The sequence below is a fragment of the Sus scrofa genome, chromosome 1 (genome assembly GCF_000003025.6).
Source record: "Sus scrofa isolate TJ Tabasco breed Duroc chromosome 1, Sscrofa11.1, whole genome shotgun sequence".
NCBI lineage: Eukaryota > Metazoa > Chordata > Mammalia > Artiodactyla > Suidae > Sus > Sus scrofa.
The window spans coordinates 184834213-184860961 of NC_010443.5; positions in this window are offsets into that span (position 1 = coordinate 184834213).

The window sequence follows — 26749 nt, forward strand, 5'->3', positions numbered from 1 at the left end:
AACTGAGAGTCCTCTGAGGCTGCTACTGCAGCTCTTGGATTCCCCCATTTGACAAGCTCTGACTTCAGAAGTTTGAGTCCTTTGGGCAGTGACAGGTAGATTCTTCTAAACTGTTACTGCGATTAGACTAGCAGATAGTGTGGAAAACACTGATGCGTGCCCTGCCTGGTGATCCTTTGGGATATACTTTATTTTTAAATTATGACATGAGCATTTCATTTTGTATTGGCAGGTACACAGTTAATGGAGCAAAAGGAAGCCAACTAATAATTTCCAGAGAGGCAGAAAGCTCAAAAATCCCAACCGAGAGTCATTGAGTATTCACATTCTGTGGCATTCTCTCACAAAATCAGGAGTTCCTGTTGTGGCTCAGCAGAAACGAATCTGACAAGGATCCATGAGAATGCATGTTCGATCTCTGGCCTTTCTCAGTGGGTTAAGGATCCTGTGTTGCCATGAGCTGAGGTTGCAGACGCGGCTCAGATCCCACGTTGCTGTGGGTATTGTAGGCCAGTAGCTACAGCTCCGATTCCACCCCTGGCCTGCGAACCTCTATATTCTGTGGGTGTGGCCCTAAAAAAAAAAAAAAAAGACCAAAAAAACCCCCCAAAAAATTAGCACCCACAGGCCATTTCCACTCTCCCATTTCTGATAGGCGTGCACTCCTGGAAGTTAGCCATGAGGATTGTGGTCTTTGCTGTGCTTTGTTATGATTTCAGGGATTCTCCACTAAGAGAGCAGAACTGAGTCTAACTAACCATCATGTCTGAAATGATCTTACCTTTTAGAAGCCATCAACTGTGAATTTTTCAATTGTTTGTTGTGATAATAGTAAGAGTTGCATTAACTGAGAGTTTACTAAGTGCCCGGCACTGTACTAAGCACTTTGTGTATCTTATCTCATTTTTACCTTACAACAGCTCCCTGAGAGGTATTTTTACCTGCATTTTATGATCAAGGAGGCCCAGAAAGCTTAAGAAACTGCTAAAGTCCATACATCTACAAAGAGACAGAGCTGGGATTCAAAGCAAAGTCTTTTTGAGTCTGTTGCTTGTATAACAACTGTTGCTTAGTTATGCTTTTTGCTTCAAAAGAAGAATGCATTTACATTAAATCTCTGGTAGGTAAAAAGTAAAAGTGGTAGGATTTTATTGGGTTGAATGATTTGAAAGGGCTGTTTTTGTAGGTCAAAACAGGAAAATATTGGCAATTTCATAACTAATAATTCATAACTGAGCAACAAATAAATATTCTTTTTCATAGCCTGAGAATGCTATTCAGCTAATATGCCCATGTTTTGGATTACTGTTAAGTTTTGGCACTATCCTGAAAGCATAGTTTCCCTGGATAACTATGTTGGAGCCCTGCAGCCACCCTCCTCCATATAAACTTTGTAGAAAAGAAAGTTTCCTGGGAGAAAAGGGCTACTGATTAGATCTTCCTTCTTTGTGGGCCACATATAGGGAGAGGGGGAGAGGAAACACTTTTTTTTTTTTGTCCATGCCCACAGCATACAGAAGTTCCTGAGCCAGCAGTTGAACTCATGCCACAGCATTGACCCAAGTCACATCAGTGACAATGCCAGGTCCTTAACCTGAGCCACCAGGGAGCTCCAGAGAAAGCACTCTTCATACTGACTTTTTCGGGAGATAATGGGACTTGCCCATAATGGGATGCTTCAGGTTTTTAGGATCTCTTCTCTCCAAATAGACAATCCTTGCATTGTTTGAACTATTAAAGATTACCTCTGAATGTCTCTTCCATCATTATCCTATAGTGGCAATTATAATATGTGTTCACATATACATAGTTTAGTTAATGTTGACAAAGAAAAACTCTCTTCCTTTCAAAGCAATGTATTTCTTTGTTCTCATTTATATCAAAATAGCCTAATATAGGCCTTTACAGTAATACAATAGGGAAGTTCCCGTTGTAGCTCAGTGGTTACGAACCCTACTAGTATCCAAGAGGATGAAGGTTTGATCCCTGGCCTTGCTCAGTGGGTCAAGGATCTGGTGTTGCCATAAACTGCAGAATAGGTTACAGATGTGGCTCAGATCCCGTGTGGCTCTGGCTGTGGCATAGGCCAGCAGCTTCAGCTCCGACTTGCCCCCTAGCCTGGGTATGGCCCTAAAAAAAAAAAAGAAAGAAAGAAAGAAAAAAGGAATACAATAGAAAATTAAAGTTTTTTAAAAGGAAGGAAATTCTGACACATGCACAATATGGGTTAACTTTAGAAACATTATGCTAAGAGGGGAAAGGGAAGGGAGTGGGATGGATTGGGAGTTTGGGGTTAATAGATGCAAACTAGGGGGGTGGGGGGATGTACTGAGGGTTTAGGATGGAAATGCTATAAAATTTGGTTGTGATGATTGTACAACTATAAATGTAGTAAAATTCATTGAGTAATTAAAAAATAGATGCAAACTATCGCATTTGGAGTGGATAAGCAAGGAGATTCTGCTGTATGGCACAGGAAACTGTATTTAGTCACTTGCGATGGAACATGATGGAGGATAATGTGAGAAAAAGTATATATGTGTATGACTGGGTCATTTTGCCGTACAGTGGAAATTGACAGAACACTGTAAATCAACCATAATGGAAAAAATTAAAATCTTATAAAAATAAATAATTTGAAGAAAAAAGAACATTAGCTAAGTGATAAAAACCAATCAAAAAAGATAAATAATATGTGATTCACTTATATGAGGTATCCATAATAGCCAAACCCATAGAAAGCAGGATGGTGGTTGCCAGGGGCTTGGGGGATGGGAAAATAGAGAATTATTCTTGAATGAGTATAGAGTTTCAGTTTTTGTTTTTGTTTTGTTTTTTTGCTTTTTAGGGCCATACCCACAGCATATGGAGGTTTCCAGGCCTACACCACAGCCACAGCAACGCAGGATCTGAGCCACATCTGTGACCTATGACACAGCTCATGGCAAGGCCAGATTCTTAACCCACTGAGTGAGGCCAGGAATCAAACCTGCCACCTCATGGTTCCTGGTCAGATTTGTTTCTGCTGCACTGCAATGGGAACTCCTAGAGTTTCAGCTTTGCAAGATGAAAATTTCTAGATATTGATTGTACAACAATATGAATTCAGTTAACACTACTGAACTGTACTCTTAAAATGGTTAAAACAGTAAATTTTATGTTATATGTATTTTACCACAATTTTTAGAAAAAAGATTGCACTTTTTAAAAAGTCCAGGGAATTCCCTGGTGGTGCAACAGGTTAAGGAAGTGGCGTTGTCACTACTGTGGCTCAGGTCACTGCTGTTGCACAGGTTCAATCCCTGGCTTAGGAATTCTGCATGCCATAGTTGTGGCCAAAAATAAATTAATAAAAAATAAATAATATTAAAGTCCAGTTTTCCCAAGATTTCTTATTAGTTATGCAGGAAGATGTGTGAGTTGTCTATGAAAATTATTTAGAATGCAAAAGTAAAGACAGCAGTTGATTCTTTTTAGCTAGTCCTTGAGAGCTCTCTGAATAGAGAAAGCTAATTGACAACTTTTCATTTAATGCCAGATTTGCTATCTGTAAGCATCTATAGGCTTTGAATGTAGTAGTTGTATGTGCTTTCCAGAACAAACATGGAGCTTTAAAAGTATATTGACAGTGGGTTCTCTCATTAATTTAATGGCCTAAGGCAGAATTTCACACTGTTAGATGTTTGTTTTAAAGAGCAGAGCAACCCGAATGCAAGCCTTTTTTCCTCTTTTCCATGCCCAAATATTCCAGTGAGTAGTTTCATGAAAATCAGCATCAGATTTATATCTTATATTACCTTTAATACTGCTAACTGAAAGTACACCAAAAAAAAATTTTTTTTGCTTTTTTTCTTTTCTGTTTTTGAGGTGACAGGAAGTTATGCCTTTGTTCTTAAAATGAGGAAGGATCAAGAGCATTTTATATAACTCTTTGGAGTACCACTTAAGCCTCATTGCCAATTCTGTGTGAATGGATGCTCAGCAAACAAAGGTGCAGGTGTAAATGTTAAGAGCTTAAGAGAAGTCACAGGTGTTTTATAAGAATTAGGTAATTATGATGTGTTAGAAATGAAGAGGTGAGAAAGTCAAATGCAATGGAAAAAAAGAGCACAAAGATACTATGTAATTAAGCTTCAAGATCAAAGAATCTAAATAGGATCTTAGCTTTCAAGGAAAACTCCTTAGGTAGGAACTATAGAATATATACTTTGTTCCTTTTTTTTTTTTTTTCAACCAGTATGCTATTTTATTGGCATTTACTTTTCACCACCAAACACTGAGATCAAATATAGGCTGGCCATATGTTCAGATTTTCAAAATAAAGATAAATGGACATACAACTTTAAGGGTACAATATATTAAACACTGCATAATAAACTCAACAATTCGAGAAGATCTAGGGAGTGATGTAACTATATACTTTTAGCAGAAGTGTAGGGACGAGCTCTGCAGTTTGAGGAAAAACCTGTTCAGGGTTAAACAGAGGCCCTTAGCTGCTGATAAAATCTCCTCTTGACTTTAGACTTGAACCAACCAAGGAGTCTATCAGTATGCAAAACCCAATGAATTCAGTAACAGGATAGATAGGATTTGGCACTTGCCAATTTGGATTGGGTATCCAGTCTGAAGCAAGCAGGGTTGGCTGGAGTCTGGAAATGTTGCAGCTCAAGTCCAGGATCTGCAGGTTAGAACAGTAGACCAGAGACAATAATTAGTGCACTCTTCAAATATCGCTTATTTCCAAACAAGTTCCTAGGGTACTTTCCTCAAAGAGGGGAACAGGTAATTTGCTCTTAATTTTCCTGTATTTCATACCATGTATTCAATAGAAGTACTGAATATTTATTGTGAAAATACCTTTCCAGAGGTAGGATGACTATCAGTGAAATTTGGGAGGCAAATTTCCCAAAGTTACCCTTTCATGCCTTGTGAAGATGGGTTTTGTTGTTGTTGTTGTTGTTGTTGTTTGCTTTTTAGGGCCACATGTGCAGTATATGGAAGTTCCCAGGTTAGAGGCTGAATCCAGAGCTGCAGCTGGCAGTCTCCGCCACAGCCACAGCAACTTGTCTTTGACCTATACCATAGCTCACAGCAATACTGGATCCATGACCCACTGAGCAAGGCCAGGGGATCGAACCCACATCCTCATGGATCTTAGTCGGGATTGTTAACCTGCTGAGGCCCAATGGGAACTCTACAAAGATTTCTATTTATTCTGTTCTTTCTGTAAATCATATTTCCTATTGTTATGACCTTGTCATTCTATTACTAGTCAATAACCATGAGTGATTAAAACTATCTTTTCCACTGATCATTTTGAAATAAAGCCTCATCAATGACTATTTATTGTTGAGTTAGCTCATGAGTCATTTGAGGTTTCCATGAGCTGCCACTAAAAGAAAACCTTATCAGAGGAGTTAAAAAATAGGGGTTAATTTTTCTCATTACAAGAAATCTGGAGGATTTTGGCTACTGACATCTGTTGAATAGATTAAGTTGTCAGGACCTTGACTGGGTCAATGAATCTCAGGCTTTTGGACCCAGAACTTTTTCACATTGTTAACCATTATTGTTAAAATTTATTGAGTCAAAGTTTTATTTATGTAGGTTCTATCAATTGATATTGACTGTGTTAAATCATAAATTTTAAAAAGTATTTACTGATTCATTTGAAAATAATAATAAGCCAATTACAAATAGCATATTTTTATGAAAAATAACTATATTTTCAAAACAAAAAGAAAAAAATCAGTGAGAAAATTAGCTTTGTTTGGAAATCTCTTAAATCTTTTGCTTAGTAAATAATAATTGTGGCACAGCGGAAACGAATCTGACTAGGAACCCTGGCCCTGGTGGGTTCAATCCCTGGCCTCACTCAGTGGGTTAAGGATCTGGCATTGCCATGAGCTGTAGTGTAGGTTGCAGATGAGGCTCAGATCCCACGTCAGATCCCATGCTGCTGTGGCCGTGGCGTAGGCCAGTGGCTACAGGTCTGATTGGACCTCTAGCCTAGGAACCTCCATATGCCATGGGTGCAGCCCTGAAAAGACACACACAAAAAGAAAAAAAAAAAAAAAAAGAATCACTAGATTCTCATATCTCCTGCAGTCAATCTGTTGGGCCATGGTCCTCTAATTAAAGTATGTGAAAGAAATCTGGTGTCACGTAGATACATAGTTAGAAAAGAGATGACATTGAGAACTCCCCGGCAAAGGCCTAAGGGATGCCCAGCATCTTTGGGTTGCCTCCTGGTGAAAAGATTACTATGGTATTTCTGATTTTTGTTTTCACAGCAGAAAACAAAACAGGGGAAATTATAGGACTTTCTCATAAGGCTTTTCTTCTCTGTTAATTTCCCTTTCATCTGATTTATCATAACTGGATATTAAGCCAGCATCAGAGCAATAATTAGCCAAGGGGAGTAAGAAGATCACGACTGATTGAGAACTGGGAACTTTCTGGGGCTGGAGAAGGAGTCACCATCCTTGGAATTAAGAAATCTCCCTCTGTTTAGCGTTCCTAGATTTAGCAAATAAAAATACAGGACATCCAGTTCAATGTGAATTTTAGGGGAGTTCTCATTGTGGTTCAGCAGGTTAAGAACGGAGACTATGTTAGTTTATTAACCTGATGATGCCCAATGAGAACTTTCCTTTCCAGGTAGAAGCACTTATATTTGCATTTCCTATTAGTGAATCTACATGAATTATCTTCAGATTTCAGAAATTATCACTGCCTTTTTCATTGAAATTCTCAATACTAATTTATGCCTCAACAAGATTGTAAGGAAGCAACAAAACTAAAGGAACTGTGATGCTTTTTTTTTTTTTTTTTCAAAGCAAACACTTTCCCTGGGCATCAACAATGTGGCAAAATAAACTCTTTTAATACTCTTTACTGCTTGTCTTGTATAAATCATTACCAACCTAAAGAAATGAAGCAGGAAACTCTGATGGGAAAGAAAAATAATGTCACTAGAGATTGCGTTTTTCTATGGAACTATGATACCATGTGACAAAGCATTAAATCTTTATTTTTAAATTTTTTACTTATTTTTTTGCCTCTTAGGTCCAAGACTGTGGCAAATGGAAGTTCCCAGGCTAGGAGTCGAATTGGAGCTATAGCAGCCAGCCTACACCACAGCCACAGCAACACAGGATCCAAGATGCATCCAAGACCTACACCTCAACTCACAGCAGTGCTGGGTCTGTAACCCACTAAGCAAGGCCAGAGGTCGAACCCAAATCCTCATGGATACTAGTTGGGTTCTTAACCCACTGAGCCACAACAAGGATGCCTCTTTTTTATTTTTTTTAAACTAGCAGTTCTGAAAGCCCCAAAAATCATTCATTTATTCACTTAATATTTATTGTGTGCCTTTTCTATGCCAGGCTCTGTGCTGGTGATATAAAAGTGAATTAGGGAGTTCCCGTCGTGGCACAGTGGTTAACGAATCCGACTAGGAACCATGAGGTTGCGGGTTCGATCCCTGCCCTTGCTCAGTGGGTTAACGATCTGGCGTTGCCGTGAGCTGTGGTGTAGGTTGCAGACGCGGCTCGGATCCCGCGTTGCTGTGGCTCTGGCGTAGGCCGGTGGCTACAGCTCCGATTCAACCCCTAGCCTGGGAACCTCCATATGCCGCGGAAGCGGCCCAAGAAATAGCAACAATAACAACAACAACAAAAAAAGACAAAAGACAAAAAAAAAAAAAAAAAAAAAAAAAAAAAAAAAGTGAATTAGGAGTTTCAGTTGTGGCTTAGCTGGTTAAGAATCTGATTAGTATCCATGAGCATGCTTGTTTGATCCCTGGCTTCATTCAGTGGATTAAAGGATCTGGCATTGCTGTGAACTATGGTGTAGGTCCCAGACATAGCTAGGACCTGGCTTGGCTGTGGCTGTGGCTGTGGCCAGCAGCTGCAGCTCCAATTCTACACCTAGCCTGGGAACTTACATATGCCAGAGGTGCAGTATTAAAAAGAAAAAAAAATGAATTAGACATGACCTCAGAGTGTTAGTAGAGGGGATGAGAAATGTGAAGAAATAACTCACAGCAAAAAAAAAAACAACCCAAAAACAAACAAACAAAAAAACAACCAATTCTTTTTTTTTTTTTTTTTTTTTTTTTTGCTTTTTAGGGCTGCACCCACAGCCAATGGAAGTTTCCAGACTAGCGGTCTAATCAGAACTACAGGTGCCAGCCACAGCCACAGCCATAACAACGCAGGATCCAAGCCATGTCTGCAACCTACACCACAGCTCATAGCAATGCTCAATCCCTAACCCTCTGAGCGAGGCCGGGGGTGGAACCTGCATCCTCATGGTTCCTAGTCTGGTTCATTACCACTGAGTCATGATGAGAACTCCAAAAAGAAATAATTGTAATAAAATCTTTAGTAGAAAAATGAACAAGAGATAACATTTACGGTTAAGCATTGAATGAAACTCTATATTAAGGATGAAATTCAATAATCAATATCAATAATCGCATTTAACCCTGCTGGTAGGCATATATTGTAGGCATTATTATTATTTTCATTTTGCTGGTATATGAGAAAATTGAGCTCAGAGATGATTAAAGATTTGCCCATGTTAGTAAGTAGTGGGGTGGGATTCAAACTGATGATCTCTAGGGAGTTCCTGTTGTGGCTCAACAGTAATGAACCTGACTAGTATCCATGAGGATGTGGGTTTGATCCCTGGCCTCGCTCAGTGGGTTGAGGATCCAGCGTTGCCATCAACTGTGGTATAGATCACAGATGCAGCCCAGATCCCACATTGCTATGGCTGTGGTGTAGGCCAGCAACTGCCAACTGCAATTTGACCCCTGGCCTAGGAACTTCCATATGCTGTGGAGGGTGTGGCCCTAAAAAGACGAAAACAAACAAAAAACAAACTGGTGATCTCTGGCAGGTGAGGGAAGATTTTAGTGAGTAGATGACCCTTGAAAAACAATTAGCTATTTCCTGATAGGAAGGATGGAAGGGATGAGTTGAGGATAGGGCCATCCTGGAAAGAGAAGAATATGTAAATGGGTGCGATGTAGGACGAACCCAGCTTGTGAGGAAGCAGGGAGCAATTGTGAGAAAGCCTAGCATGGGCAGGGTTTGGGGTGAGGTGCAGGGGGTGCTGATGAAGGAGCAGGGACAAGCACAAGGTCCTTGAGTCTCACTGAGGAATGGTGGGTTTGTTCCATGAGGGGTTAGTAGGCAGGGGAGTCATAGGATCATATTTGTATTTCAGAAAAATTACTCTGACAGCAGTATACTGTCTATAGAGAAAGGGAAGCAGGGAATTATTTGTCTCCCTGGTTTAGGAGACCAGGAAAGTAATGCCACTTCTGAGAATATAATTTAAAGAAACTCTGAAACATCTGTTCAAAGAGAGCAATGTGGAACTCTTTGCATTAGCAAAAAAAAAAAAAAAATTCCTAAATGTCCTTTGACAGAGAATATATAAATAAATTGTGGTAGAGTCACTTGGCAAAATACCTTATGGTAGTTAATGTCATTGAATTAGTGCAATGTGTCAATAGGAAGAAAAAAGTAAGTGAGTGAGGCCAGCACGTTGCAGATCCAGTAGATGTTGTTTTAGTAAAATTTTAAAACTTACAAAGCAATGTTTAAATTGTTTGTTGATTCAGCTGTAAGCTGTGGTGTAGGCCACAGACGAGGCTCGGATCCTGAGTTGCTATGTCTGTGATGTAGGCCGGCTGCTGTAGCTCCGATTTGATCCCTAGCCTGGAAACTTCTGGATGCCTCGGGTGCAGCCCTAAAAAACAAACAAACAAAAAAACCACCACCACCATCAACAACAACAACAAAAAAAAACGGTTGATTCATAAATTTCTAGAGAAAGCATAAAACATACATGAGACTCATAATAGCAAATTCAGGAAAATATGCTGGGGAAGGAGGAACTTGGGAATGGGGAACAGGCTAGTCAAGGTGGGTTTCAATATCTATATTTACAACCATATCTACATCTCAATCTTCATTTCTTTAAGTAAAATGGCAGATATGGCAATGTTAAGACTTTGATAAAACTGGTAGTCAGAACACAGTTGGTTATATTATTCTCAATACTCAGCTGTCTATTTGACATTTAACCTTAAAAAAAAAGCTAAACTTGGATTCAAAAGTGTACACTTTTTCCAACAAAAAGACAGTAAAGAAAGAAAGCAGTGCTCAGGCAGTTGTGTAGCCCAGAGAAAGGGATCTGGGAGACCACAGCAATGTCCAGATGAAAGGTGGTAGTGACGCAAACTGATGCGGTGGCAGTGGGAATAGAGAGGCCCTGAGAGGTGGGAAGCACATGACTGTTGGGTCATGGAAAGAGAGGGAAAGAGTAGGAAAGAGTAGAGTTCAAATGTCTTCCAGCATCCAAGTTGTGTTCCTGAGTGGATGGTGAGGCTAATTGCCAAGAAAAGGAAGGTAAGAGAAGCAATGGGTTTGGTTGGGGTGAGGTATGAGGAGATTGGTTTCAAACATGTTCAATCAAAGGCTCTTCCAGGAAGAAACATCCAATATGTGGCTCTTCCAGGAATAAATATCCAACATGTCATTGGATATTCAGGCCAGGAGTGCAAGGTCTGGGGTGGAAATATAAATTTGGGGAGTTCCCATGGTGGCCCAGCAGTAACAAACCTGACTAGTATCCATGAGGACGTGTGTTTGATTCCTGGACTTGCTCAGTGGGTTAAGGATCCAGCGTTGCCATGTGCTCTGGTGCAAGTTACAGATGTGGCTTGGATCTGGTGTTGTGGCTGTGGTGTAGGCTGGCGGCTACAACTCCAATTCAGCCCTAGCCTGGGAACTTCCAAATGCTGTGGATGCAGCCCTAAAGAGATTAAATCAATCAATCAATCAATTAATTTGGTTATCACCAGCATATGGGGGAAACCATGAGAGTAAATAATGAGATTATAAGTCTTACCGTAGGCATAAATATAGATGTATAATGTGGATAAAAAACAAATTTTAATGGAAGAAGAGGTCAGGTACAAGAAGTATGATATGTAAGTAAAAGATGAATCCTGATTTTTATTCACTATACCTGAAACATTTTATTTTATTATTATTTTTTAATTTTTTTCTTATTTATTTATTTATTTTTTCCCACTGTACAGCAAGGGGATCAAGTTATCCTTACATGTATACATTTTCCCCCCACCCTTTGTTCTGTTGCAATATGAGTATCTAGACATAGTTCTCAATGCTACTCAATAGGATCTCCCTGTAAATCTATTCTAAGTTGTGTCTGATAACCCCAAGCACCTGATCCCTCCCACTCCCTCCCTCTCCCATCAGGCAGCCACAAGTCTATTCTCCAAGTCCATGATTTTCTTTTCTGTGGAGATGTTCATTTGTGCTGGATATTAGATTCCAGTTATAAATGATATCATATGGTATTTGTCTTTGTCTTTCTGACTCATTTCACTCAGTATGAGAGGCTCTAGTTCCATCCATGTGGCTACAAATGGCATTATGTCATTCTTTTTTATGGCTGAGTAGTATTCCATTGTGTATATATACCACATCTTCCGAATCCAACCATCTGTCGATGAACATTTGGGTTGTCTCCATGTCCTGGCTATTGTGAATAGTGCTGCAATGAACATGCGGGTGCATGTGTCTCTTTTAAGTAGAGTTTTGTCTGGATAGATGCCCAAGAGTGGGATTGTGAGGTCATATGGAAGTTCTATGTATAGATTTTAAAGAATAGTAACCTACCTCTGACAAATTACATGCCTAATATCTGAAATATGTGTTGTCTTAACCCCTCATCACCATGAAGAAGAACTTACTAAGGATACTTGGAGAGTCTGATCTCTCTGCAGGGTGGTTTGGGGCCAGCAAAAGTGTTGATAAATTACTAGTGGAGACCAACTTAATGTTGGTAAACCAGTTAATATTCAGAAAGACCTGGGGAAACTATAAAATCAATGCAGATTGTAGACTGATCACCTGGAACCCTGGAGCAGGGGCCTGGGAATCATAATTTCAAAAAGCTCTATAGGTCAGGCTGCTCACAAGGCTGGTTGGTCATCAGCCACAGTATCAGCTCCTGGACAGCAGCTGTCACCTAATGTGGAGCCTGTCCGTCTCCAGCTGACTGCTTACACTACACTGAGACCTTGGGCAAGTTACTCAATGTCTTCATGTTTCAGTTTCCTTATCTGTAAAATAGGAGTGAAAATAGTACATATTCTTGGGGTTGTTGTAAGGATTAAATGTATAATTGATGCCAAGTGCTTATAATAGTATCTGGTATAACAGTGTAAATGTGCAAGAAGAGATAGCTACTATAATGATAATTTTTATAAATATATGTAAGAGGAGGTCCTGAGACACCATTTCTGCTACCACATTTGCTAACTAAAATATTCTAATGTTTTTTAAAGAAAGAATAAAATTCTACACTTGAGTCCTTTGTACTAAGATCTTCGCTTCCCCTGTCTTCCAAGCCTCCTAAAGTAGTTGCCTTATCTCTTTTATTTCTTTGGCACAGGAAATTTATCCTGAAACTATTGGAATCATGAAGGCATATTTTATGCATGAACCAGTCAATGAGAGTTTAGGCTTTTGAAAGAAGGTGGATTTGCATTCAGATGGCTCTTATTGTTATCTTATGAGATCATAAGTCTTACTATAGGCATAAATATAGGTGTATAATGTGGTGCCTCTGCAGACCCTGATATTTGGAGTTTCTGGCAGTTTCAGAGAAAGTATTTCCATGGTTAAGAAACTTGCTTCTAAGCAAATTTAGTTTGTTAGACTTCACATCCATGCATGCCCTGAAGACCTAATTATATGGACTTCCTGGGGTAGATGTATCATATTACATCCACATTTTTGAAGGGAACACTCCCTGAATCATTACAGTGCATATAGATTCTTAATCCAAATTGCTTTATAGAGATGAAAAGGAAGACATGTCTATCACAGACAATCTGACTCATCTCATTCTAATCATACACCTTGTGAATGTTTCATGAATATTGTGTTGAGTCATTTTGATAGTTAGAAATCCTCTACACTGAAAGTTACTCAGTAGTTTTAATTTCATGCGAAGGTAATCCTTCTAAGATTTTTGCCCATTAAGTGGTTAATTGTTTCTAAATCATTACTACAGCATATTTAAGAGCTGAGTAAAAATGTAGCCAACTGAGAGAGGGCATGAAATGATGTAACATTAAAGTTTCAACACATTAAAAATGCTCAGCATCTCTGAATAGGGAAGTACAAATTAAAACCATAAGGAAATACCACTATACATCCTCTAGAATGGCTAAAATCAGAGAAACTGACAATACCAGGTGTGCCCAAGGATATGGCAGAGTTAGAACTCTCACACACTGCTGGTAGGAATGCAAAATGCCACAACCACTTTGGAAACAGCTGGACAGTTTCTTTTAAAATTGAACAAATATTGTTATTTGACCCAGCAATCCCACTCTTAGGTATTTACCCAAGAAAAATAAAAACCTATGGTCCCACAAAAGCTTTCATGCTTTTATTGCACCTTTATTCATAATTGCCCCCCACTGGCAATGACCTAAATGTCAGGTGAATTGGATAAATAATCTGTAGCGTATCCATATGTGGAAGGCTGAATAATGGCACTCTGGAGGATATCCATATCTTAAAACCTGGGACCTGTGAATGCTACTCTATGTGCCAAAAAAAAAAAAGACCGCACATGTGATTAATTATCTTGAGAAGGGGAGATTCACATGTATCCTTATAATAGGAAAGTAAAGAGAAATGTGACTCCAGACACCGAAGTTACTGCGAACACAAAGGCAGAGACTCGAGTGGTTCCCTGGTTGTGCCTCTGGTTAAGGATCTAGGATTGTCACTGCCATGGCTTGGGTTCAAGCCCAGAACCAGAACCAAACCAAATAAAACCAAAAGCAGAGTTTAGAGAGATGTGGCCATAGGTCACGTATTGCTGGCTGCCACCTGAGGCTGGAAGAGGTACAGAAAAGATTCTCCACTGCAGCCTCCAGAGGCTTTGCCAACACTTGATTTTGGCCCAGAGATACTGATGTCAACTTCTGGCCTCTAAAATGTAAGAGAATATATTTCTGTTGCTTTAAGCCACCAAATCTGTGGACATTTGTTACAACAGCTATAGGAAACTAAGACTCCATCAGTAGAATAGGACTCAGTGATAAAAAAAAGAATGGGAGTTCCCGTCATGGCGCAGTGGTTAACGACTTCGACTAGGAACCGTGAGGTTGCGGGTTCGGTCCCTGCCCTTGCTCAGTGGGTTAACGATCCGGCGTTGCCGTGAGCTGTGGTGTAGGTTGCAGACGTGGCTCGGATCCAGCTTTGCTGTGGCTCTGGCGTAGGCCAGTGGCTACAGCTCCGATTAGACCCCTAGCCTGGGAACCTCCATATGCCGCATGAGCGGCCTAAGAAATAGCAAAAAAAAAAAAAAAAAAAAAAAAGGAATGAACTATTGATACACACAATAACATGAATAAATCTCAAAACGCTTCGTGAAAGAAACTAGAGTCAAAAGGCTATATACTGTGCCATTTCATTTATACAACATTCTTGAAAAGAGACAGAGAACACAGCAGTCTTTGCCAGGGTTAGGAGAGGGTGATTTCAAAGTGGCCTAAAGGGTTTTTTTGGGATGATGGAATTGTCCTGTGTCTAGATTGTGGCAGTGGTTTCACACTTTATTTATTCGTTAAAACTCATAGAACTGTACACCAAAGAGTAAATTTGGCTATATGTAAATTTTGAAATAAAAATTTTTTAAAAATTTAGACAAGAACTTAAGCTTGAGCAGCCAGGATAAATGTTAAAGTGCTAAACTTTCAAAGTTCCCTTTTAGATATTGTTGCCATGCAAGGTTGTTAATGAGAAGCAAGACAGTGTTGGAAGATGTTTACCAAAAATGATAATTTAACTTTTAAAACACTGTAAATATCCCTTCTCTGATTTGTAGGGTTCAGAGACTTAAGCCATATAAAATGCAGCATCTTGTTACAGTGTGGTTGATGAAATGATTGTGGACAAGCAATGCAGAACAAGGTAGCCAAGAGTTCTAGGAGTGTAATTCAATCTATCCTGGTCCCTGCTGAAGTTTAATATCACCTGGTGAGAGTTTATTGATGTAAATATTGCTGGAGATAATTCTGGGTCCTGTGTCAGGCTGAGTCTTCTGGAATAGCAGCAAAGATTCCAGGAATCTCTGGGTTGATTAGCACTTATCTTGATGGCCTAATTCAGAGGAGATTGAGCCAATAATATACTATCCACTCACACACTCACTTTCAACCTCTGTACTTCTTGAAAAAAAATTTTTTTAGGCCACACCTATGGCATATGGAGGTTCCAGGGCTAAAGGTCAAATCAGAGCTACAGCTGCCAGCCTACACCACAGCCACAGCAACGCGGGATCTGAGCCGAATTTTCGGCCTACAGTGCAGCTCATGGCAATGTTGGATCCTTAAGCTATTGAGCAAGGCCAGGGATCAAACCCACATCCTCATGGACATGTGTTGGGTTCTTAACCTGCTGAGCCACAGCAGGAATTCCCAACCTCTGTACTTCTTAAGACTGGTATTGTCTGCTGTTTCCCTGCGTGACCTAGTCCTCACTTCCATTTTTCTCTGTGGAAGATAAGAATTTTAACTGACTCTGACTTGAGAAACAGAGCTGGAAGGATAATAGAAACCAGTTAACAACTGCATTATATTTGAATTAATCTCATTGCAGAGTGTATTATCAGTCTTTTTTTTTTTTTTTTTTTTAAGAGGTAAATGGGCCTAATTCATTATTTTTGACAGCAATTAGAAAGCTGGCCAATTCTGTTAAGCCAGTCCCAGTTTGAGAAGAAAAAGTGTTGTTATCTTAGAATGTGGTGATCTTAAGCTTGTTTGCTCTCAGATCTGTTCCTCATTCTTCTGCTCTGTAGGCCTATTCCCTAGGCCCTTATATCAATTAGATTCTGGCTGAGTTTGGCCAATGAGAGGCAGAATAATGGCACCCAAAGACATTCATATCCTAACCCCTAGAACCTGTGAAAGTATCAAATGCGACATGGCAAAAGGGGCTTTGTAGATACGACTAACATTATGGACCCGCCATGGGGAGGTTGTCCTGGATTACCAAAGTAGATTCACTCTAATCGCATGAGCACTTACAAACAGAGAACCATCTTTGTTTGGGGAATAGGAGAGATGAGTCAGCAGGAGTCTGAGAGAGTTAAAGCATGAGAAAGCCTTGGTCTGCCATTTTTGGCTTTGAAGATGGAGGAAGAGGGGCATGAGACAAGGAATGTGGGCAGCCTCTGGAGGTTGAGAATCACTCTTGTTTGATACTCAGAAAACAGGGACATCAGTCCTAGACCTGCATGGAGCTGAATTCTGCCAATAACCTGAATGATTGTGGAAGTAAATTCATCTCCAGAGACTGCACAGAGGACCCAGCTGAGTCGCACTGACCCACATTACTGGGGGCCCTGGGTTCTGTAATATCAGTTCTTCCTCCTGTCACTACCAGCTGAGTGCTGTAAGAGCTTCCTGCTGTTGCTAATATCTGAGATACCTTCCCATCGACTGAAAAAAAAATGCACAACCTAAAAATTGAGAATTATATTTCATTCAGTGGACTTGCCATGCACTTAAGCCTGAAGACAGCATGTCAGATAGCTCTGAGAGACTGCTCCAAAGAACTAAGGGAAAAGCCAGGATATTTAGGAGTTGCAACAAAAACCAGGTAGTTTATGAAAGAAAACTGTACATCTCAAGTTAATGAATTTAGTGCTTTTCTTTGTATGGGAAGATGCAAGAGTCTGGGCTCACTGAAATCATTCTTTTGGTGTGCACCTTAACTATTTATGGCAAGTATCCTCCTGCCTTTCTCTCTCCTAAATCCCCTCAGGCTGCGCAACTGGGAGCAGCTGCAGTGGCTGATAGTTTAATTGTCACAACATCCTTTGTTTTTCTATGTGGCAGGCAACATTCTTTGCATTCCATTCCCTAGTATTCTTCTCAGCCTCTTCCATCTCCTCTATTAGTAATTCACGGTAGTAAATTCCTCTGCTTTAAATACTCCAAGAGATTTCAGTTTCCTGATTTGATTCTGAGTGACAGATATGGGATGATTCTGGGGTTTTTAGTGGTGATTAGAAGGAAGGTACAATCATTCATTCATTCAGCAAGCATTCATTGAGAGTCCATGCTATGTAGCAGTGTTAAACTGGGCAGACAAGGACCTTGACTTCAATGAACTTTACACTGCAGACAGAATTCTAGTTAATAACCAAAGTAAAACATTAATATTATAATAAGAATAAGGATCTAAAAGAACATAAAACCAGGGGTTCTTATACTGATCTAGGAGTTGGGGAAGAATCCTATAAAAAGGAGATATTTAATGAGATTCGAAGGTTGAGTAGGATTATTCAGATGATCTAAAATAGTGAATAAAGTTAGGAGGGGGGCTTTACCGGGGAACAGGAGTAAAACAACCCTATTTTATTCTGTTGGAAAATTTAAGCAAGAAGAAAACTCCTGGAACTAATAAGCAATTACAGCAAAGCGGCAGGATCCAGGGTTAATATATGAAAGTCAATCACTCTCCTACATATGAATAATAAACAACTATAATTTGAAATTTAAAACACATTATCATTTACAGAAGCACTCACCAAAATAAAATACTTGGGTATAACTCTAACAAAATGTGTACAAGACCTTTACAAGAAAAAGTACAAAATTGTACAAAATATCAAAGAAGAACTAAATAAATGAAAATATTTCATATTCATGGATTGGAAGACTCAGTATTGTCAAGAGGTCAGTTCTTCCCAACTTGACCTATAGATTCAATGCGATTTTAAACAAAATCCCAGCAAGTTATTTGTGGATACAGACAAGCTGATTCTACCATTTATATGGAGAGGCAAAAGACCCAGAGTAGCCGACATAATATTGAAAGAGAAAAATGAAGTTGGAGGATTGACACTACTCAACTCTTAAGATGTATTATAAAGCTATAGTAATCAAGATAGTGTATCTTGGAGTTCCCATCATGGCACGGTAGAAACAAATCCGACTAAGAACCATGAGGTTGAGGGTTCAGTCCCTGGCCTCGCTCAGTGGGTTAAGGATCTGGTGTTGCTGTGGGCTGTGATGTAGGTTGCAGACATAGCTCGGATCCTGCATTGCTGTGGCTGTGGCGTAGGCCATCAGCTAAAGCTCCAGTTGCTCCCTAACCTGGGAACCTCCATATGCTGTGGGTGTGGCCCTAAAAAGCAAAAAAAAAAAAAAAAAAAAAAAAAAAAAAAAGATAGTGTATGTTGTTAAAAGAATAGACAAATAGATCAGTGGAGCAGAACAGAGACCCAGAAATATATCCACATGTGCATAATCAACTGATCTTTGACAATGGAGCAAAGACAGTCTTTTCCACAAATGGTGCTGAACAAACTAGACATCTACATGCAAAAAAAAAGAAAAAAAAAAAGAATCTAGATAACAGACCTTACTTTTTTTTTTCTTTTTATGGCCGTACTTGCCGCATATGAGCGTATGGAAGTTCCCAGGCTAAGGGTCAAATCGGAGTTGCAGCTGCCAGCCTATATCGAAGCCTGTGGCAACACCGGATCCTTAACTCAGTGAGCCAGGCCAGGGATCGAACCTAAGTCCTCAAGGATACTATTTGGGTTCATTACCACTGCGCCACAATGGGAACTCCCCCACACCTTACATTCTTTACAAAAATGAACAAAAAATGGATCAGACTTAAACGTGAAATTCTTAGCAGACAACATTGGAGAAAACCTGGGTGATCTTGGGTGATGATGACTCTTTAGATACAACACCAAAGGCATAATCCATGAAGGAAATAGCTAATAAACTAGATTTTATTAAAAAAAAAACAAACAACCTTTGTTCCATGAAAGACACTATGAAGAGAATAAGACAAGCCACACATTAGGAGGAAATATTTGCAAAAGATACATCTACAAAGGACTGTTATCCAAAACATACAAGGAACTCTTAAAACTCAACAATAAGAAAAATAACCTGATTTTAAAAAATGGGAAAAACTCTTAACAGACCTCTCACTAAAGAAGATATATAGATGGTAACTAAGCACTTGAAAAGAAGTTTGTCATCATTAGAGAACTGCAAATTAAAACAAGAGTGAGTTACCACTACACACCTGTTAGAGCGGCCAAAATCCAAAACACTGACAACACAAAATTTTGGTGAGGATGTGGAGCAATAGGAACTTTCATTCATTGCTGGTGGGAATGCAAAATGGTTCAGTCATTTTGGGAGACATCTCGACAGTTTTCTGCAAAACAAAATATACTTTTGATCCAATAGTCGCACTCCTTAGTATTTATTTACCCAAATGAATTGAAAATGCATGTCTACACAAAAACCTACATAAGGATGTTTTATAGCAACTTTACTCATAATCTGTAAAACTTGGAAGCACAAATATGGGTAAATAAAGTGGTACAACCAGACAAATAAATATTAAAAAGAAATAAGCTATCAAGTCATGAAAGGACATGGAGGACACTTAAATATGCATTTTACCAAGGAAAAGAAGCCAATCTGAAAAGGCTACGCATTGTGGGTTCCAACTATATGTCATTCTGGAAAAGGCAAAAGTGTGGTGAAAGGAAAATGATTAGTGGTTAGCAGATAGAGAGGGCTGAACAGAGCACAGAGGATTTTTAAGAAACTAAAACTATTCTGTGTGATACTATAATGGTGGTTATATGTCAATATACATTTGTCAAAACTCATACACTGTACAATATGAAGAGTGAACTCTAATATAAATTATGAACTTTGAGTGATAATGATGTATCAATGTAGGTTCATTGATTGTAAAATTGTCCCACTCTGGACAATGTTAGTGGAGGAGGCTGTGCATGTGTATGGACAGGGGGTACCTTTGTTTACTTTTTCTGTGAACCTAGATAAAAACTGCTCTAAAAATAAAATTTATTAATTACAAGATTTTTGGTATGTTCTTTCAGGGAAAAGCCAAAGTAGGTGCCACACCTGCAGAATATATGGAAGTTCCTGGGCTGGGGTCAAATTGGAGCTGCAGCTGCCAGCTTACACCACAGCCATAGCAATGCCAGATCTGAGCCTTGACTTCGACCTACACCACAGCTCATGGCAATTCTGGATCCTTAACCCACTGAATGAGGCCAGGGATCGAACCCACATCCTCATGGATGCTAGTGGGGTTCGTAGCCTGATGAGCCATGACAGGAACTCTGGTGCCATCTTTAACAATTAGCTTTCTTGGCCAGGATACGTGGCTCTCAGAGAAATTTACCCTAGAACCACAATGGTATCTGACCTTACTTAACTTGGGTTCCAGATCAGGTGTCTGAGTTATGTCTTTTTCACACATTCTCAAAAAATACATAAAAGGAAAACGCACATTTTACTAAATCAAATAAATAGTGCACCCATCAGTGACCCTTATAATTTAACACACAACTGTTAATCCAATGATTCTACTTCTAGTAATTTATTATGAAAAAATAATTATTTAAAGAATTCAATAGGAGTTTCCTCCATGGCACAACAGGTTAAGGATCCATTGTTGCCTCTGCAGTGGCTTGGGTCGCAGTGGCTCAGATCTGATCCCTGGCCTGGGAACGTCCATATGCTGTGGGTGCAGCCAAAAAAAAAAAAAGTTCAACATAGTGTTATTCATAATATAAAAAATAGGATACAATTTAAATATTTACCAATAGGAAATTATTATATAAAACAAAGTGTATGTATACTATTCAGCAATGAAAAATGTTGATGTAGATCTATATTTATGGGCAAGGAATGATGTCCATGTATCTACCACAGGAAAATAGCAGGTTATAAAACCATATGCATATCTAGTGCCCTTAGGTAGTAAGGGCACTGTGCCCATTATCAATTTATTGCCTTTCAGGCTTAACTCCATACTTCATTCCCTGTTATGCAAGAATAGAGGTATATATTTTCTTTTGCCAGCTAACATGTGTGTTAAACTTTATTAGTACAGGGAGCTGGAGTTTCATTGTAGATGGAAGAGATTTTCCTCCTTTGTTCTAGTGTACTGGCTTGGCAAACTCTTGCGGTCAGGAGCTTCCCTCAGCAGCCCCACTCAGCCCCTCCAGTGGTTTGGCAACAGAATGCTTCTGGTTTCCCCAGAACGCAAGAGAACCTCTTTGAAGCAAGTGTTGACAGCACAGTAACTTCCCTGCCAGCCTGTGGCCACATGCAAGGGGGAAGGTATGGTTGGGGGTGGGGTCCTTGGGTCAGATTTTGGGGTTGTGGCTGCTGCTTATATCTGCCCTTCTGATATTCTTTAGAGTTCTCTTTTTCCTTACTAGATGAATCCTTGTTACTCCAATTCCCTGCTACAGTTAATAATTTTTTATGTTAAACTTTCCTTGCTTAAAAAAGCTTGCATAAATCTATAATTCTACTCTCCCTGTGATAACCACCATCTTGATGCATATACTTTAAGCCATTTTTTTTCTATGAATGTGTATGCATATATTGTATATGTATATATACAAGTATTAAACTGTGTTCAGAGGTAGTTTTTACAAAGTAAAGCACATTATACAGATTGCCTTGTGAGACTTTTTTTGTTTTCTTTTTAGAGCTGCACCTGTGGGATATGAAAGTTCCCTGGCTAGGGGTCGAATAGCTACAGCTGCTGGCCATGGAACCCGAATTCTCATGCACACTATGTCAGGTTCCTAATTCACTAAGCCACAATGGGAACCCCCCCTTGTGAACTTTTTATACATTAATACTTTTAATGGTTGCATAACACTGCACTTGGTATACACATCTTAAATTTCGAAAATTGCCCTAAATTTGGGACCTTCAGGCTATTTCTCATCTTATGTTATCATAAACAGTGATGTGATGAACATCTTTAAGTTGGAAATCTCTTTTCTATTCCTCCATTTTGTTGTTGTTGTTGGTTGTCTTTTTAGGGCCACACCCATGGCATATGGAGGTTCCCAGGCTAGGGGTCCAATCAGATCTGGGGCCACCGGCCTACACCACAGCCACAGCAACACAGGATCTGAGCCTCATCTGTGACCTACAGCACAGCTCACAGCAATGCTGGATCCTTAACCCACTGAGCAAGGCCAGGGATCAAACCTGCACTCTCATGGTTCCTAGTCAGATTCGTTTTTGCTGCGCCACCACAGGAACTCCCCAGATTTTCCTTCTACTCTTCTCCGCCCTTCTCAGCTCCAGTGTCTTTAGGGAGAATACTAACTGGTTTCTTTGCCCTCTGGCTTCCCGTTAGATTGAGGCAAAGCAAAGCCCCATCAGGACATTGGAGGAAAGGACAAGAGTAAGATCAGAGTATTCCTTTCAGCTCCTTCCATGGCAGGTCTCTTAGAGTTGGCTGTGCGTTTCACTGAAAGGCATTATCCACAAGGTGGCTGACTACACTGTCTTCTCTCCCCAGTTTTCCAAACCAGTCTTTCCCTTGTCCTTTTTTCACTGGGCCTAATGAGGACAGCTCTGCAGCTGCTGGAAGCCCTGGGTACCTGCACCATCACTTGTGCTTTTCCTATGGCTCCTCCTTACCTGTGTGAAATATCAGCAATTTCATATGCTTTACCCTAGTAATTTTCTCTAAATCAATTTCTTTCTATTTTGAAGCTTCATCTTGCCACACTGGCTAGAAAGAGGACCTTAGCCATTTGCAGGATTCCTCTACATCTCCCCCTTCATCTGCCCCTGTCCTCCCTCAAAACTTCTCCTCTACTTGAGAATATGTCAAAGTTCCAAGATGAATGGGGTGTTGGGGGAAGGTCAGGTTGATACTGTGTCTTCCACGTCCTCTGTCTCTATTTTTCCTAAGCTCTCTAGGAGCATGGGAATCAGGAGAGGCTACCTAGGATCCATCTGCCTAGGTGTGCTGGTCAACCATTTCTTCTCTGGGGGGCTTCCATAGTAAATAGCATAGCTGTGAGTGCAAAAGTGTTCCCAAATGACCATGCCAAGGCTTGCTGTAAAGGAAATGGATAACTGTCCACACAGTGCCTGGAACATTACAGGCATGTACTAAATATTGACTGAAAGAATAGATAACTGACCTGAAGTAGACAAGCTAAACCTACTAAGCAGAAAAATAGCAATAACAAACCCTTATAGGATTCTTAATGTGATGGACAATATTCTTTTTTTTTTTTTTTTTTGTCTTTTTGCTATTTCTTGGGCCGCTCCCACGGCATATGGAGGTTCCCAGGCTAGGGGTCTAATCAGAGCTGTAGCCACCGGCCTACGCCAGAGCCACAGCAACGCGGGATCCGAGCCGCGTCTGCAACCTACACCACAGCTCACGGCAACACCGGATCGTTAACCCACTGAGCAAGGGCAGGGACCGAACCTGCAACCTCATGGTTCCTAGTCGGATTCGTTAACCACTGTACCACGATGGGAACTCCGATGGACAATATTCTAATTGAGCTGCATAAATTAACTCATTCAGTTCTTGCAATAACTCTAACTAAGGTTATGTATGTACCAGAGTAGAGCTAAGGTAACCTCTCCAGTTTGCGGCAGACCCCTGCAGTCTGACTCAAAAGCCTGTGCTCTTAAGCACTAGTCCATACTGCAGCCCAAGCATGGCATCAAGGATGCTTTCTAACCTTGTAGAGAAAGAGCTAGGCCTTTGATGTCCTTGGATTTTGCTTTCAGCTTCAGCACAGATTTTACTTGCAGCGTTTATCTATGATACTTATGATCATTTACAAATCCCGGGCAACATCCTGGCTTTTGACCAGCCTCCAGCCTTCCCATCTGGTACACTTCGCAGGACCAGTCATGTGAGAAACACAGCTAACAGCAACAATTGCTGGGTGATGAATGGCTCGAAGTAGGGCAGCTCGAAGCATGACGGGGACAAGGAATGCAATCAGGAAATGCTGACCTGGAACTTAGAGTGGGCTAAGTTGGGCTATGATGGATGGAAGGCAGCAGCTGCATGTACAGCATGTTGGCACACACAGTCTGAGAAGTACTGCTTAATTTGAACTGAAATCGTTGAGAGGCAGAGAGGCAAGCAGTGACCACAGCCACAAACTAAAATACAAATCTTCCATTAATCTGTCCAACCACACTACCACTCTCAGGCAATATTGTTGTTGTTCAGCATCATTCTTCAATATGATAAAGAACCACAGCACAGGGCTGCGGGCCCTGGGCCATGCATTATGAGACTTCTGAGAGAGGAATAGGCAGAGAGACTTCAAGCTGAGATTTAATAGGCACATTTGAGCCAATCTCCGAACAAAGGTTCCTGTTTAATATTTGGAATGGCAGTTCTGGAACACACTGAGGTGCCTGTGAACCAGAGCACAGTGTTATGGATTCCCTTTTATTTCATACCTCAAAGTCAACAGCTCCCTCTGTTATTTTTCTCCTTTCCCATTGTGCTTGTAGCTCTTGCATCTCAGCCCAAGTCAGAGCTCTGGGCACCCTGGGTGCCAGGAGACTTGACTCAGCAGGAACATGATGCTGAGCAGTCAGTGGAATGTTGAGTCCATGCTCTTTGGCCTCCGTGTTGTCCCAGATGCATTTGCACAACTTACAAGGGGGAGACACTTGATGGGTCTGTGACTTTTTATTACAGGGCTCAAATGAAACTTCAAAAGGATATTTGAAAACGAACCCCTTGGTGTTCCCTGGTGGCTCAGTGGGTTAATGATCTGGCATTGTCACTGCAGTGGCTCAGGTCACTGCTGTCACACAGGTTGGATCCCTGGTCTGGGACTTCTACCTATTGTGGGTGTGACCAGAAAAATGTACCCCTTATCAGATATGAGGCTTGAAAATATTATCTCCTATTTTATAAGTTGTGTTTGCAGTCTCTTGATGGTTTCCTTTGCTGTGTAGAAGCTTTTTTGTTTGATGTAATCCCACTTGTCTATTTTTGCTTTTGTTGTCTGTGCTTTTGGAGTCCTATCCAAGAAATCATTATTAAGACCAGTTTCAAGGAGATTTTTCTCTATGCATTTTTTTTCCCCTGGGAATTTTATAATCTCTGGCCTTACATTTAAGTCTTGAATTCATTTTGAGTTGATTTCTGTGTATGCTGTAAAGTGGGGGTCCAATTTCATTTTTTGTGTGTATGGATATCCAATTTTCCCAGCAGTATTTATCGAAGAGATTGTCTTTTCTCTGTTGTGTATTCTTACCACTCTTGTCAAAGATCAGTTGATCATATATGCATATGATCTGGCATTTTTACTCTCTTCCATTGGTCTGCATATCTGTATTTATGCCAGTGCCATACCATTTTAATTACTTTGGTTTTGTAGTATATTTTGTAATCAGGAAGTATAATACCTTCATCTTTGTTCTTCTTTCTCAAGATTGCTTTAACTATTTGACATCTTTTATGGTTCCATACGAATTTTAGGATTTTTTTTTATACTTCGGTAAAAAAAATGCCATGGAGATTTTGATGGAGATAGAATTGATTTGATAGATCTCTTTGGATAGTATAAACGTTTAAATAAATGATACTAAGTCTCTGAGTCATAAACTCAATAGAAAAATTTAAAAATGCACAAGGGCTTGAATAGACTTTTCTCCAAAGAAGGCATACAAATGGCCGACAGATACATGAAAAGATGCTCGATGTTGGTAATTATCAGTAAATAAGAATAAAAACTACAATGAGGAAGTTCCCTGATGGCTCAGTGGGTTAAGGATCTGGCATTGTTACTGCTGTGGCTCTGGTTACAGCTGTGGTATGGGTTTGATCCTCAATCTAGGAACTCCCACATACCATGGGCATGGCCAAAAAAAAAAAAAAAAAAACAGATAATTGCAAGTGTTGGTGAGTATGTGGAGAAATTGGAAACTTCATCTACAGATAGTAGGAACATAAAATAGTGCAGCTGTTGCACAAAACAGTTTTGACAGTTCCTCTAAAAATTAAACAATTACCATATGACCTAGCAAGGCCACTCCTACTTATATACCTCAGAGAAATGAAACACATATTTATACAAAATTTGTACACAAGTGTTCATAGCAGCATTACTCGTAATAACTAGAAACAACTAAAATGTTCATCAGTTAAGTGGATAAATAAAATATGGTATATTTATAAGATGAAATATTATTCAGGCAAAAAAGGGATAACATACTGATTAATGGTATAACATGTATGAACCTTGAAAACGTTATGCTTAGTGAAAGAAGCCAGTCACAAAAATCACATTTTACATGCTTCTATTTACATAAAATGTACAGAGACAGAAAGTAGGCTAGTAGTTTCCAAGAGATGGAGGGCTTGGGTAAAAATGGGAATTTACTGCTAATATGTATGGGATTTCTTTTGGGGATGTTGAAAATAACTTAAAATTGATTGTAGTGATGGTTATACTCCTCAGTATACTAAACACCATTGACTTGATTACTTTAAATGGGTGAATTGTATGGTTTATGAATTATATTGCAATAAGACACACATACGGAGTATATTTAATACATATGGAATCAACAAAAATTGAACAGAAGTCTACTAATATTTTTTTTTTGTCTTTTTGTCCTTTTAAGGCCGCACCCGAGGCAGGGGGAGGTTCCCAGGCTAGGGGTCGAATTGGAGCTGTAGCTGCCAGCCTATGCCACAGCCACAGCAATTTGGGATCCGAGCCACATCTTCTGCGACTTACACCACGGCTCACAGTGACGCCAGATCCTTTAACCTACTGA